This window comes from Ambystoma mexicanum, chromosome 10, assembly GCF_040938575.1.
Source record: "Ambystoma mexicanum isolate Mex_15411 chromosome 10, UKY_AmexF1_1, whole genome shotgun sequence".
Lineage (NCBI taxonomy): Eukaryota > Metazoa > Chordata > Amphibia > Caudata > Ambystomatidae > Ambystoma > Ambystoma mexicanum.
Genome location: NC_090932.1, coordinates 784479382 through 784495353, shown reverse-complemented (window position 1 = coordinate 784495353; position 15972 = coordinate 784479382). Strand labels below are relative to the sequence as shown.

General features: G+C 43.4%; 1 protein-coding gene and 1 long non-coding RNA gene across 6 annotated transcripts in view; one reads left to right on the top strand and one right to left on the bottom strand.

Moving 5' to 3' along the window:
- Window positions 1-15972, top strand: part of VEPH1 (ventricular zone expressed PH domain containing 1) — a 2478904-nt gene that overhangs the window by 509162 nt on the left and 1953770 nt on the right. The gene's annotated exons all lie outside the window — the stretch shown is intronic.
- On the bottom strand, window positions 947-2200 carry LOC138493232 (uncharacterized). The gene is made up of 4 exons (XR_011276320.1): window positions 2009-2200; window positions 1735-1871; window positions 1351-1437; window positions 947-1242 (listed from the first exon to the last, which is right to left on the bottom strand). It is a non-coding gene; the product is annotated as an uncharacterized lncRNA (long non-coding RNA).

The window sequence follows — 15972 nt, the reverse complement described above, 5'->3', positions numbered from 1 at the left end:
AAACAGCTTGCAGCTGGAACGTCCTGGGCGGATGAGGCCCTGATAACGTTGTTTTGGCGAGTTTTGAACGAGGAGTTGAAAGACGAGGTCTCCAGAGTCCCACTTCCGCCCAATCTGGCAGAACTAATTACAATGGTGATGCAAATGGATTATCGGTTGCAGGAACGACAGAGAACAACGCAGACCTAGAACTACACGATATGCGGCGGGGTACTCTCCAGCTTCAGCTAAAGCTCAGATTGAAGAACTGATGCAGATAGGAACCGCAAGGGGTCGGCTGACCCCTGAAGAACGCAACAGATGTTGCAAACAAGGGTTGTGTATGTTTTGTGGGGCCAAGGATCATGCAGTACAGGACTGCCCTCTCACACCTAATAAGAGACAGGGGAACGCTCGCTCCCTACCATACGGGGAACCGCGGATAGGGAATCAGTGAAAGGATCCTCACCATTACACTTGTCCTCTCAAATTACTGAGACTCCAGAACTCCCGATGATCATCATACATGTCACTCTATGGTGGGGTTCTTCTCACCCAGTAGTCGTTCCCGTCTTAATTGACAGCGGGGCCGCTGGCAATTTCATCGATACCCACTGGACTACTAAACAGGGGATACCTTGCTCCGTAAAGCCTATAGCTATCCCTGTAGAGTCAGCGGCTGGATGCCCATTGGTTTTGGGTCCCATCAAGGAGCAAACACAGCCGCTTCTGATGAACATTGCATCACATAAAGAAACCATCATATTCAATGTCATCCGGACTGCTCATTATCCCTTGATACTTGGATTACCCTGGCTCAGACCCCATAAAATACAAATTGCAACGGTAGAGAGAACACAGTCAACTACACCAAACTAATTTCACAATGTATACATTTTATTTAATAAACTTTAAAAAACATCATAAAAAACATACAGATGTTAAAAACTCATAAAATATAAAGTGCAAGTGACACCAAGCTAAATTCTAAAAAAAATCCATTGTAACAATTCATCACTAGTCTTTAAATAGACTGTTTACACCTTAATATTGCTTATACAGGAGTGGAAAAAAATATTGGTCAATGAAGACCTAAATACACAAACCAGAAGATCTAATAACTGGTGTAATGCCTCGAAATGTTTCAGTTCGTATATTTTAATTCAAACTTTTTTCAGGAGTTTTTTTTTGATCCGTCACTTTCTCTTTACCAAACAATGAAGCGCATTAACATTATAAGGTGCTCAAACCACGTTGGTGCTGCTGAAAAACATATTTTAAAAAACACTGTATGAGTCTAAGTATACACTACAGGGAAAACAGAGTTAAACTGTTCTGGCTTGACAAAAGAGAAACAAATGCATCTTTTACCTAGCATCAGAGTGAGAGTAGTACAGGGGAAGGCTGGGTATTATTCCGTCTTCAAGCACTGAGTGAACCCTTTACAGTTTTCAATATCTGTGGAGATACAATCAGGTTGTAGCAAAACTACTATTCAGAGCCTCTAGCCATCAACTGTTCAACCATGAATATGCGCCAGTATCCAGATCAACATATATTTATACTTTTTTAAAATAAGGCCAAATTAGTATTCTGAAAGGCCAAACTAGCCTCAGTACTTTATTTCAAAAAAGTCTCAATAGTTCAATAGAAAAAGGAAACCACAAAGTCGTCATGCCTCTACAGGTATGAACTTAAACAAATGTAATGCTGCTGTTGAGCGAGAAAAGAGATATTAAAGGATCCGCCTCTTACCTTGTAATCAAGGTTCTGAAGCTGAAAAAATTATTAAAGTCGTCACTGTGTGCGTCGCATTTGTAGCGTGTTACACATGCAGTCCTTCACTGAGATCAGCAGGGGATCTAAACACCCAAGACGGGGGCACGCATCCACTAAGGAAAGTAAATAGAATGAAAACGGATGTCACAAAAAGTGTGTAAAATGGAAACACGGAGCGCACAGCTGTAAAATGAAAGTGACATGCGGGTGTCCTAGCAGCATAGTGCTGAACATATCTAGATAGACTTACCATCACAGTCGCTTATGGTTAAGAAGTCTGGCGAGTTCACAGTACACGATCGCTCCTCAGGGAATTCAGCTTGCGGGACAGTGGAAGCGCGTTCCCTTACAAGAGGGGCGAAAATGCGCACGTAATTTAAAAGAAAATTCAACCCCCGGCAACCTGCATGAGAAGGAAGCACACAAACGCCATCCGCCATCAAAGGGTAGTCAGGCCAGAAAGGGGAAAAGAAGAGATTAGTCCATTCTTTATGTCTATGCAGGAGCCCTAATCTGCTAATGACAGCGTCCTGGTGGTGAGGAGATGAAATACAAGATGAAAGCATTTCACCAAAGAGCAGCCCGGTCAATATGCAAAACAATTTTTACAAAGAGATTACCACAGACATTTTTGCAATATAGGCTTTTAACAAAAGAGCAGCCGGTCAATTTGCAAAAAAATATTATTTTTTGCAAAGAAATTACCACAGGAAAAAGGTCATGAGGACAACTAATTACAAACAGTGGTGTAATGAAACCACAGGAAAGAACCAGTGAATCAAATGGTCAGAAGCTCAAAAAAACTCATGTGACATGCAAAATTATTTAAGTTTGTGCCACTCAATGGCATCATTTAACCCATAAAGGTCACTATGTGTTTGAAAAATAAGTTGTTCTTTCTGTAACAGTTTCTGATTCTGAATAACTAGGGTATCAGCCTTCACCACCAAAGCACTGTCCAGCTAAAACTCTCAAAACCATGTGCCTTATCAACAAAATGTTTTACCATCTGAGCTTGGAGTGTTTTGTTCTTAATAAAACTCTTATGTTCGTTAATCCGAATTTTTATCTTGCGACTGGTCTTACCAATATAATGGAGGCCACACGGACACATCACCATGTACACTACATGGTCAGTATTACAGTTCACAAAAGATTTCTGGGTCCAAAGTATATTGCAACCTATATCGACTTTGTGGGATTTAGATGTCGTTTTACAAGCTACACATTGTCCGCAAGGGTGATGGCCCGTGACAGGTGGAAGGCCCCATTGGCTAGTGATACTAGTCGTGGGCACGGTGGGGTTATGAAATCTACTTGGACTGACTCGATTTCCTATAAAGGCAGATTTAGTATAGGCAAAAAGGGGTACAGTGGGATCAGACTTGGTGGTTTTTACCACTTTCCATTGTTTAGAGATAATCTTCTGAATAGCCAAACTATGATTAGTGAATGTGTTCACACACACTATTCTATCTTCAAGGCTTTTTTTTATTTATCTTCCTATAGAGTTTGTCTATTGTTATTAAAAATGCGTTTCGCCGCCTTTCTAATGAGTCTCTTTGGATAGCCTCTATTCAGAAGTTTCACCTTCAGATGTTGAGCTTCCTTTTCATAGGACTCTTTGCTAGAACTGTTACATTTTAGCCTCAAAAATTGCCCAAAGGGCAAGTTGTCTCTTTGGTGCTGAATATGGTGCGACTGATAATGCAGAAGAGAGTTTTTCTCTGTGTCTTTATAAAAAGGTCTGACCCTAATTTTGCCATTTTCATGGTATAGAGTCAGATCTAGAAAGTTGATTGCTTCTTGCTCTATAGTAAGAGTAAATTGAAGGTGTCTATTGAGGCTATTCAGCCAAATTAGAAATTCTGCTGCTGTCTCACGTGTGCCCTCCCATATCACGAGCACATTGTCAATGTAGCGTGACCAGGCTTTAACGTTGTTACTGAAGGGGTTGCCTGCGAAAACAAACTGTTTCTCGAAAAATTCAACATACAAGTTTGCCAAGCTGGGGGCCATCATGGCCCCCATGGCAGTCCCGTCAATTTGTTGATCGAAGCTATCCCTGTAGAGTCAGTGGCTGGAAGCCCATTGGTTTCGGGTCCCATCAAGGAGCAAACACAGCCGCTTCGGATGAACATTGCATCACATAAAGAAACCAGCATATTTGATGTCATCCGGACTGCTCATTATCCCTAGATACTTGGATTACCCTTTCTCAGAGCCCATAGTCCATATATCAATTGGACGGCTGGAACCATATTTTTGGGCTCAGAACATTGTTTGGTGAACTGTCTTGCTGACGGAGCCCTAGGTTTCCATTCTAGGACCTCATGTCAGGAGAATAGTACAAAGGCAGCTGTGATTAAAAATATACAATACATCCCACATGCCTATCACTCTTATCATACAGTATTATCTAATGTCAAATTTGCTGAATTACCTCCACACCGGAGGGATGATTGCTTCTTAGATCTAGTCCCTGATTCACCTATTCCCTTTAGGCGCATGTACGTTTTATCCTCCAGAGAAAAGGAAGTCCTTAAGGAGTATCTGCAAGAGAACTTATGTAATGGTCTCTTAACGGAATCTACAACCCCAGCAGGGGCATCATTAGTTTTCATCCCTAAGAAGGACACAACAGAACTTCGACTGTGTATAGATTACTGCGGTCTGAATAAGATCACGATTCCAGACCGTTATCCAATGCCCTTGATCCCAGACATCCTTGAGGCGGTAAAAGGAGCTACCATCTTTACTAAATTGGACCTCTGTGGTGCTTATCATCTTATCCGTATTCGAGCTGGAGATGAATGGAAGACGGCTTTCCGTACTCCTTTCGGGCATTACGAATATAGAGTTGTCTAATGCCCCGGCCATCTTACAGCATTTCATGGATCACATATTTTCTGACATCCTTATTCACACAGTTATTGTCTATCTGGATGATATTTTGGTTTTCTCAACTTCTCCTACCGACCATGTTCAACATGTCAAAGACGTTCTTCGAAGATTGTCTATTAACCATCTCTACTGCAAATTGGACAAATGTGAATTTCACAAGGGAAAGGTGGCCTACTTGGGGTACATCTTATTAGCCCAGGGCATAGCCATGGATCCGAGGAAAGTCTCTGCCATCACTGAATGGTCTCCTCCTGTATGTGTGAAAGATTTACAGAGGTTTTTAGGGTTCACCAATTTTTATCGGCAGCACTTTATACCAAACTACTCCAAAGAGATACTGCCGATGACTGCTCTTCTCAAGAAAGAAGCAAAATTCTATTGGTCAAAGGATGCCCATCAGGCCTTCGAGAAGATTAAAAGACGCTTTGTTTCTGGACCAATATTGCTCACTCCCGATCAGAAAGAGATTGATAGTGGAATCAGGAGCATCTCACCATGCTCTAGGGGCAGTTCTTCTTCAAGAGAATGATCAGGGGATAGAATGCCCAGTTGCGTATATGTCTAAAACGCTCTCTCCCCCAGAAATTAACTACACCGTCCTCGAAAAAGAATTGCTCGCTATCAAACGAGCCTTCGAGGAATGGAGACACCTGCTATTGGAAGCCAGGCATGCTATTGAAGTTAGAACGGATCACAGCAATCTTCGTGCATTACAGTATGCACAGACCCGGAATAGCAGACAGGCTCGTTGGGCCCATTTTTTTCCCCATATGAGATTGTCTTCACATTTATCCCTGGACGTGTTAATCTCAAGGCTGATGCATTATCAAGAAAAGACTACACCTCTTCTCCTCCCTTTCGCTCAGAACCTCTATTTTCCAGAGCCTGATTCCTGCAAGTGGTTACAACATTTCTTCAATTGGTAACAGAGGGAACTGCACAATTTTTACGACTTGATCCAAAGGTTGTTGAGACATGGGGGATTGTCCTCTCTCATGATTGTGCCTATCGTGGAAAACAGCTGTTCATTCCTTCTGCTGAGTTAAGGAAATCTGTTCTACAACTCTGTCATGATTCACTAATGGCCGGACACAGAGGTATTGCTAACACCAGAGAACTGGTGCAACATCAATTTTGGTGGCGGCAGATGGTTCGTGACATCCATGATTATGTATCAGCCTGTTCTATATGTTTGCAAACCAAATTTCTGCGTACGGCCCCTTTGGGTCTCCTCGCTGCAATGACTATCCTAGTCCGCCCTTGGAAACTGATTTCGAAAGACTTTATTGCGGATTTGCCTGCCTCCGAAGGTTGTACAGTGATCATGGTTGCAATAGACTACTTTACGAAAATGGCCCATTTCATTCCTCTTCCACAGGCCTCCACAGCAGCCCAGATGGCTAGAATATTTATCTCTCGGATATTCACTCTACATGGCCTCGCTGAGACCATTGTTTCGGACCGTGGGCCACAGTATACTTCACAATACTGGTGTCAAGTCTGTAAGAGTCTAAATATCTCCCGGGCTCTGAGTTCTGGAATCCATCCCCAAACCAATGGTCAGACGGAACGCCTCAACCAGACTCTGGAATGAACTTACGCTGTTATGTCTCGGCATCTCAAGACAATTGGTACACTTTAATACCAATGGCCGAGTTTGCCTATAATAACTCTCATCATTCTGCCTTAAGTTCCAGTCCTTTCTTTTTCACTCATGGATACCACCCTACCTGCTTCCCAACGGGTCTTACCTCGCCTTCAGGATTCCCTGATGTGGACTGTTTACTCCTGGACATTCAAGCAGGACATCCAACTGCGAGGGATTCACCTTGGAACGTACAAGAACGTGTCAAACGAATGGTTGATAGACACCACACTCCTGCTCGTCAACTAAGACCAGGGGACCTAGTGTGTTTGGCCTCTCATTTTTTTCCCCGACATCTGGTACCTTCTAAATTGTGCCCAAGGTACTTCAAACCGTTCCGTATCTTACAATGTATGGGAACGACTGCCTTCCGTCTTAAACTTCCTCCATCCTGGTCTCGGATTCACCTGGTCTTCCATGTCTCCCAACTCAAGAAAGATGTGAAGGACCGTTTTGATAGACATCGCAATGCTTGTCCTCCTCCTGTTTCCACTCCATTGGGTCCTGAGTAAGAGGTGGCTGACATTTGTGACTCCCGCTTTCACCGAGGTTGGCTGCAGTACCTGGTCGATTGGCGTGGTTATTCGCAAGCAGAACGTTCAAGGGAACCCGCCTCGGCGGGCCATGCTCCGGCTCTCCTCCACCGTTTCTAACAAAGTCATCCAGGGAAGCCTGGTGCCCCTGCCCTTCGGAGGGGGCATACTGTCACGCCCCTCAGAAAGCGTTGGTCTCTTTGGCATTGTTGGTCTCATAGACATGTGTCATCCATTGCACCTTCCAAGATGGCGGCGGAATTCGACGGTAGCGGGCTAGTTTGTGAGCCCTCGAAGGAGAGGCAGGCTCTGCCCCCTTTTCCAGCGTCCTGCATATCTGATCCTGTCTGCAACGCGCAGACGTGTTGCTACTACGTACTATCAACGCTTCGTAAGTTCAAACCCTAGATTGCTTATTTCTTCTACTTTTCTCTTTATCCAAACCTTTATCCTAATCTACATTTACTATCTTCAGAATTCCCCAGATACTGCCACGAAGTTCGAGTACTTTCGCCGATTGCGTTAACCATTCTGCGAATACACACTTACATAGGTTCCGGGCGGGTTCACATTGGGCGGACGTTCCAGTCCTCTCTTCCCAGAAAGCCGGGTGCGAACAAAAGATTCTTTATCTCTTACATAAGTTGGGACTCACGGCGGAGAATTCATTCGGTAGTTATTTTTTGTTTATACAGTAGTGGCAGATTGGAAAACTTATTGCAGCGATCCTCCTCCTATTCACGAAACCGCCCTAGGAATCTCTCAACCAATACATTCCCTTCACCAGGTAAAAATTCTTGCCTACTTCCTCCCATTCTTTCCTTGCTTCTTTATCTGTATTAACGAACCCTTCACTTTTGTAGGGAGCATTCCGGGTAATCAGTCCTCTACAAACTACACCGTAGGAACTCCAGTCATCTCAAAGGGTAAGTACAGACTTTTCTACTATTCTCTTTTCTATCCAGTCCTGCATTCAAAACACTTACCTTTCTCTCTTACCTTCTTGATCAGACTCCTTTCTGTGACATCCGGTAAGATCAATCCGCGGCACGTCTCCAACTGACAGCAGCGGTCCAGCAGACAACTACGCAGGTTTATTTTCCCCTAAGGGTTTCCCTGGAGTCTCTCTTCACTTCTGAGCATTTTCACAGGGAGTGGAGGAGGAATATCAGGGAGATTCCTTACTTACGACTCGATTCTAACTGGGATCACGCCAGGAATGAGGCAGAACCGAGAGAGAGAGAGAAAGAGAATTGGTGAGTCCTTGGGGTTATTTCTTAGTCTACTCCAGGCCTTAAGAAAAAGAGATATATATTACAGTATTCCTTATATAACAGTATCACAATTAGAGGCAAAGCAAATCATAATATATAAATTCAGCTTATTCCATTTCACGATGGGAAATAATGAATGCAACCCTAACTCAAATATAATCAGTTCTATGGGCAGAGACAGGGTTAATTGTAACACTGACTGCCAGATTTAACTCTCCAGCACCCTCAGACATTTCCAATGTTGGGTATTAATCAGTTCTAATCCATAGATAAGGGCTGGTACAACTTTTACTTTAAAGAACTCAGGCACAGGTTGCATAGAGAATTGTACATATTTACTTAGTATGACCTTCATTTTGGCTCTAATAACATCACATTTCTTGGACAAGGTATCCTTTATCAACATTGTTTGATTCTTGTTCGCAATTAAAAAACCTAAGTAATATAATTCATGAACTTCTTCCAATATTTGCCCTTCTAAGAACCATATTTGTCCCTCAAATTTCCCTTGTCTTTGACTTAGTAGAATTTATTTTTAGGTTATTTGTAGATACAAGTGTAACAAAACTATTCATGTAGGTCAATAGAGGTGGTATCCAGGAGAAGGATATCATCAGCATATGTAAGTCAACCCACACGAAGACTGCCGAGTTTAGTTGAAATGCCCCACTATTTAGCAAGGCATCTTGTAGGTCGGATATATACAAGCTAAAAAGGCTGGGACTCAAGGCACACGCCTGCCTTACACCTGTACAAGTGCAAATCTCTTTAGTTAAGGATCCTTTTGTGTCTAATGGTATCATGGGTCAGAATGGAACAGAATCAGCATATTTAGTAAACCAGGCGGAATTGGAAGTAACACCACCCGCCTGCAGGCGGACATGGAAACTGGAAACACTGGCTCTGTCATAGACGGAACCGGTGTTTCCATGGTCCCCATCCCCATGGAGTCCTATCGGACTCCATGGAAATGGGGCTTCACAGAATTCCGCCTCCAGAATTACCGGGTCACCAGGGTTGTAATCCCCCAGTGATTCCGGCAATCACGGAGATGGAATGGAATTACCGGTCTGGTTGCAGCCTGCTTGTTTTTCCGGCACGGCTACAGACAGACTCGTAATGAGGCCAAGTGTCATACACTTGCACTCCTTCCTTCTCTGAAATGTGTCTTCTCTTATGGAATGAGTGACACAAACTGTATCCCCATGTTGCAAACTGCAACTCCAGCGAAAGGACCTCCATAACTTAAATTGTCCCCATAGTGCTGCTTGGCTGCATTTTCAGAGGTATTTGGGCATGCCAGGAATTAGAGTCACATTCAGCCTGGGGGTAATTAGTACTTGCTTTAGATCCTTTGACTCTGGTTATGTTGGATTTATCTGTACTTATAAATGTGTGATATTTTGCACATGCATCAAACGCCACATGCATTACTTTTTTCTCAATTATTAATTTGCATATAGGGTAGCCATTTTATAAAAAAATACTAATTGCATACAGGGGTACGCCAATGCTTGCACTAACGTGGTGGTGGTGTTCTCCTGCACGCAGTTTGCAAGACTCGTAAAGCGCAGTCTGATTCTGAAGAGTAAATGAAGGCAAAATCACCTTTACTCTTCACTTTTACTCTCGGCTTGGCAAGAGATAAAATGCCACCTGCAAAGTACGCTTTGCAACCAGTGTTTTAAATATATTCCAATTGCGTCTGCCTGGTATCTAGCAGATGCTAAAGCAAGGCTTATTCTATTGGAATCCTTTGTTTTTATGCCTGCGTGAAAATCTCATACAGTCGTAAGAACGAGTGCATTCCTAAGACGGAGAAGGAAAGCAAAGCGGAGAGGAAAACTGTGCTTTGCAGCCTTCCTGCACCCTTGAAAGGCACAAAAATGAGATGGAGTGCAAAATGAAAACGTAAAGGACCTTCATTTTGAGTCTCCCTGTAATTCGGCAGCAGACACCTGTTACTTTCGCACTTTTACGTTCAAGGGTAGTCCGTCTGCTTTTTGCTGTAGCCACCAGACTTTATAGGAATACAGAGCATTTGCGCCGGCATTTGTATGGCAGAGAGGAAGTGGTCCACTGCCACTCTCGGCCATACAAATCTATGAAAACAGGCAGTGGAGTAAATTTGCTGAAAATGTTGGGGGGGGACATGACAATGGTAGGAAAGGGGCGGGGTGGAAGAAGGGCGGATGTGGCTCTGAGGGATCGTTTCGCAGAAAATGTTTGAAAAAATTTCAATGAATGGTAGATTTGACCAAATTCAGTCACAATGATTAATTTGAAGCTGAACATACCAAACATGAATAGCCGGGGTTGTGTGGGTGTCCCCCGGTGGTCATATTCAGTATTTCCGGCTTCGGGGTTTCAGAGGTGTCCCCGCCTCCTCAACATTGGAGGCGGGGGACCCCATCAAAAATAAAAGAAAAAAGAAAAAGGGACCCTGCGCAGTCAGATCCAACCTGCATTAGAGGGATGGGACTGACACCACAGAGTACAGGAGAGACGGCGGACAGAGAAACGGTAAGTAGGGGGGTTTGTGGGTCTACTGGTAGTTTGGGGGGGACATGTTTTTTTTTTTTTGGACTCAGCAAAAATGATTACGGTCAATTCCGCCGCAAATCTTTTTAACCCAGTCAAACAACCCAAATCCCTGAGGGATAACACTAAACTAATACATCGCAAGAGTCCATTGCCGACGCTCTGTTATAACTTTCGTAAGGCTGGTGGCCTACCTTTAAAATTCAATTGGGCCCCCACACATCTTCAGCCGGGCCTGCCATGCACCCAGTGACACAACATAACATGCACAAACTTCATTCCACCCAGAGCATACAAACAATGCATTATTTATCATTTATTCAGACACAACGTCAACACACACTCACTCACACACAAATGCACCCAGCACCTCCATTGATATACAGTGTGTGCACAAAACATATATATGTACATACATAACACATGGAAACAGTGGCACAACGTCCATTGAGCAGACCCGGCTTTATCACCCCCTGACCATTGAAACTTTGGGCTACGTTGACTTGACCTGCTGAACTATAAAGCCATGGCAGAAAGGAACAGATTCACTGGAATTTCAGCAATTCCCTTGATTTTTCCGTTCATTCAAAGGCAGAAGCCATCAGTTAATACACTGCAGAGATTCACCAAGTATACTTGGTATATATTTTTAAATGCCATATATCCCCAAGGTAGGGTTCTGCACAGCACCTTTATGTGAACGTGCTGATAGATTTTTTCTACAAGATTCTGGCTGATTCAAATTAAGGTATGTTTTTATGTGTTCAAATTACTCCAATCAGTGGAGTACCAAGTGGGAGAGGCAGTGTGGGGTTATGCTGCCTCCCCATGGCTCTTGTATGAGCCAGGCTGGGACATTTGTCAGTGGGACACCTCTCCCGTTCGGCACCTCAAAGAGGGTGCCCAACAGGAAAGGTGTCCCGTTGGTAGGACAATGTGGCCAAGTAATTCCTGCTCAGCACTCTCATTGTCCTGGCAGTAGGACACCTTGACCGTTCCAAATGGTTGAGGTGTCCCGTTGCCAGGACAATGTCCCAAGGAACTCCGGGCAGCAGAGGGTCTTCACATAGCTCTGTGTCAACAGAGGATTAGAATGTGAGCTATTAGGCACTGATGGGAGGGAGTGGGGTACTATTAGCAGGGACCTTTGTCCTTTTGGAAATGTGAATCGGAGGGAGTGATCAGAAGTGAGGAGGTTGCATAATGCTGCATGCTTTATGAAATAATGACAATGGCTTTAAAACCCAAGGGGATTGGTTAGGCTCACATTAATCTACACACTGCTATTGTGACTTTGCGTGCAGGGGGGGGGAATAAAACTGAAGCCATACTCTCATTGCTGAACATATTTTTATGACAGTGTATATAGTGTATGGTTAGTTTACTCTGAAAGGCTAGTTTATTATGTAATGTGGTTTTCTTCCAAGGCATTGCTATAAATAATTATTTAAGCACATGCAATGTAAATCAAAACCTTAATAGATATGTATATCAGCTAAACCTGGGAAGATGTGTGCAGTTACTTAAATTGTCCACATCCCAGTTTCACCATTTAACCAAAGTGTGTGATCCTGGGCAAATCATTTAATCACATTGTGCCTTATCTGCAGCTATGTAACTGATTCTGAATCACTTCAAAGCTCATGTTAATATATCATGATATTATAATAAAAAAGCCTAATGACTATAGAGTTTCTCCATACATAACAATAGTGCAATTTAGGTATTTTGCACCATAAAGTTATTTGCCACTTGGCTTACCTATGGCAACTTATTCTAAAGTCACTTCCATGGCGCCTCCAAGTATCAAAGACTGATGATGCTCCTTGCAATGTCTTTTTCTATGAAGTCACTTCTGTTGGCGCAATCCATATGCTAATTAGGAGGTTTGCGTGTATTTTGCCCCATAGGGCTTGGACAGTGTTCTAATAGATGAGTTTTCTGCATCTGGAATAATCCTGCAGTTATATTTGTTTTATGTATTAAAATGCCATCTACCACTAATGTTACCAAAAAAGGTAGATTGGGGCAGGGGTGGGCGGTTTGGGGGCGCGAATGAGAGCATGTGGAATTCCACGCACTGCATTTCATCGTTAACCCCCCCTCTTACAATGTTGGACACTCCCCTGCTTAGTTTGGTAAGTGAAGCAGTTTTTGGTGGCCAGTAACCTGAACCATGACACCCACTGACTAATTAACACCAAACTGTCCTGAAAAACCATCTGCATAACTCGAAATACTTTTTGCCAGTTTGGTAAAGATTATTTTTGGCAGCAGTGGGAAAACTGATATGGGGCTCCCAAATGTTTGCTTTTAACACAAAATCCCATATGATTTCTAATGTGCACCTAGAGCAAAAACTGCTTAACAAAAGTTCACAATGTTTCGAAGGAGTATAGCACTCACCTTCATGTCATAGAATTTGCATAGTATGACAGTTTTGAGTCACAGGTTTTCGCAGTTTGACTTTTTCCACTCTACTCAGGGAGGGCGCACCATCCCCCAACTTCATTTTGAAATTAGCATGGTGGTGCTTTCGTGGCACCTGAAAAGTGGCAAGACTCATTTTAGAGGCATCGCAGAGCTGTGGCTTGCCACAGAGAATGCACAATTTGTTATTGTTAGGGTGTCTTCATACCTGGGGCCTTAATGTGTACTGTGAGCTCTGCTCACATTGTCCAAATGTGACCTGAGCCCTCACTAGGGCCAGCCCGCAGCCCAGCCACCCATCAAACATACAAAAAAACAAAAACATTATTATTTGTTTAAACTTACCTCTGCTCTGTTTTCAAATGCAGCAAGGGCCACGTCTCAAGTCACAATGACCTAACCTCTTCGCACTCACGCGCCTCCAGACAGAAACCTGGAAGCTGAATGAGCTTCCTAGTTCCTGTCTGTGTGTCGCACGAACGCAAAGCCGTAAAGCAATGCTCTGAGCTGTGGCCCGCAGAAGTGCTGCTGCTAGCGTGACAGCACAGACGCCGGGCCCCCCACCACCCAGTTCAGCACCCTGGCTGCTGACTTTGAGTCAGGCCAGCCAGCGTGAGGAACTGAGTGACGCGGGGCATCCCAGCCCCGAATATGGTGCAGCGCGGCCGCCAGGCAGCTCAGAATTATGTAATGAGACAGGGCAAGACTTACTGGGCACCCCAGCTGCGCTCACGCTGTCCAATTACATAATTGATGATTCCAGCCCCCCCGCCCTACCTCCAAAAGATGGGTGGGACAAACAGGCATGCCACCGAAGTTGGGGGGGACAAAACCCCCTGTGCCCCCCTATAATTACGGCCATGAAAACAGGGCATGAGGTGAACCAAAGGCGTGAAGGCCTTACACAGAGCTTTTACTCCTGTCATTTACTTTATGCCCACACCAAAATGAACTACACACGCACTGCTACGCTTTCATTTTGAGCACAACTCGTTTCAAAATGACCCCCATATTGTATTAACCAAGGGCCCGATTCATGGAATATTTGTCCGGTTCAAAGTGAATTTGCACTGCTGAGAAGTGACTTTGAAATGCCGACACAAGTGCCTACATTTACTCAGGCAGTAAATTTAAGCATGTGAGTATCTGACTTGTGTAATCAATACCGGTAATGGGTTTGCTGATTTGTCCCATGCGGCAATTGAAATACTACGTTTATTAAAAATAGCACTCATACTCTGTGGTGTTTGAAATACAGCCTTTTGCTGTTATCACCATACTCACTGCCCCAAAGGTGGGTAAAACACACAAAAAAAGCTATTGAACTGCTCATGTGATACAGGACATACTGACAGCTCTAGTTCTTACAAATGGGTGATGATAATTGCTTCTGATCATCATTTCATCAATGGGATATTTCACCATAACACCGGCCAGTACTGGGGGGGAAATGAAATGTGTAATTTTCTATGTCCATAAATCATTAACAGTGTGGAAAACATTCTAGGGGCCTTTTTTTAAACTAAGCTCTCTGTTGTCACCGTTTGAAATGTATGTGGTATAAAGTGCTGGTTATGTTATATACATTTGAACATTGCAATGTTATTTTTGATTTACCGTATTTCTTTTTGGTGTCTGGGTTGCTGCCAGTGGCTGAAGGTATGTACATGTTACAGTAAAGGTTAAAATCAAACTCGATATGTTCTTTTGGCTCGGGATACCCCTTATTAAGTTCAGGAAGTTCTTGGCTGACAAAACTGGAATAACACGCAGGCCGAGGTTCAGATTTAACCTACGGTATAACTAAATTACTTCCGGTTGGTTATCCCTTCGGGACTCAACAAAGAAGGAGACTGGACAAGCATAGGACTTTCTTCTTTCCAGCAGGTGACAAGAGCAACTGTTCAGAGAGGCGTGTATGGGACGCGGTGTACCTGTAGTTTAAAATGTTCTTACTTCCGGTATGTGTCTGCCCTTTGGCTTCTGTTTCAACACAGCTTGTTAACTACTTTTCGATGTTAAGGTGGCCGCAGCGTTCCAGTTAGGTCAGAGTGTTGTGTTACCGTCTGGCTTCATGGCAGTTAGGGGTAACAGGAGTCTGATGGAGGAATGACATAAAGCTGACGCACTTTGAAGAGGTCATGCTGGACTCTGAGGTCGAGTTTCACCCATTTCCGGCAGACCTTTCAACAAATACTGAAGATATTTGTGAAAGTAGAAGGGAAATATTGCAGGGTAGGTTGCCAATATAAACAGATAATTTCAGCAGTCAAACATTCGCAGGCCCAGGGGATTACCCGTGTAGCCCAGCCAGATATGTGAATGTCATCTAACAGTAATTGGGCCACACACTGAATTCTACACTAACACCAAGTATATTTCTAGGGTTGTGTTCGTGCCAATCAAGCATGAACCAAATTGACTGAACAAACCACTTGGAGTGGGCGTACGATTTTGGACCTTTAGATCCAACTTTATTGCAGTGACAATTGGGCTTGATTTGCAAAGCAGTTTTCTATGGCATGTTCCCATTGAAAAGTGCTTTTGGTAATCATGCCCAATTGTCTTTTATCAGTAAGCAAAGCACTCAAACACCATTGCGCCTCGGGCAGCTGAAAATAATTTGAGTTCAAATCATCGGATTCCCTATTTTGGGGCGTTGGAATTAAAAGGAATAATTTTCAGGCTGCAAAAATGTAGCTTTCATTTCCATTTGGATAATTTTTTAGCCAATTCAAAATATGACGTAATTTTAAAAATAGCCCTTTTTCTCATACGTGTAATATAAACATTCCTTGTAACTAGAAATTTCGAGAAAGGAAAAGAAACATTTTGATCATATAGACTGTCTACATATCAGGCGGCACAATAACAAAAGTCCCTAGGG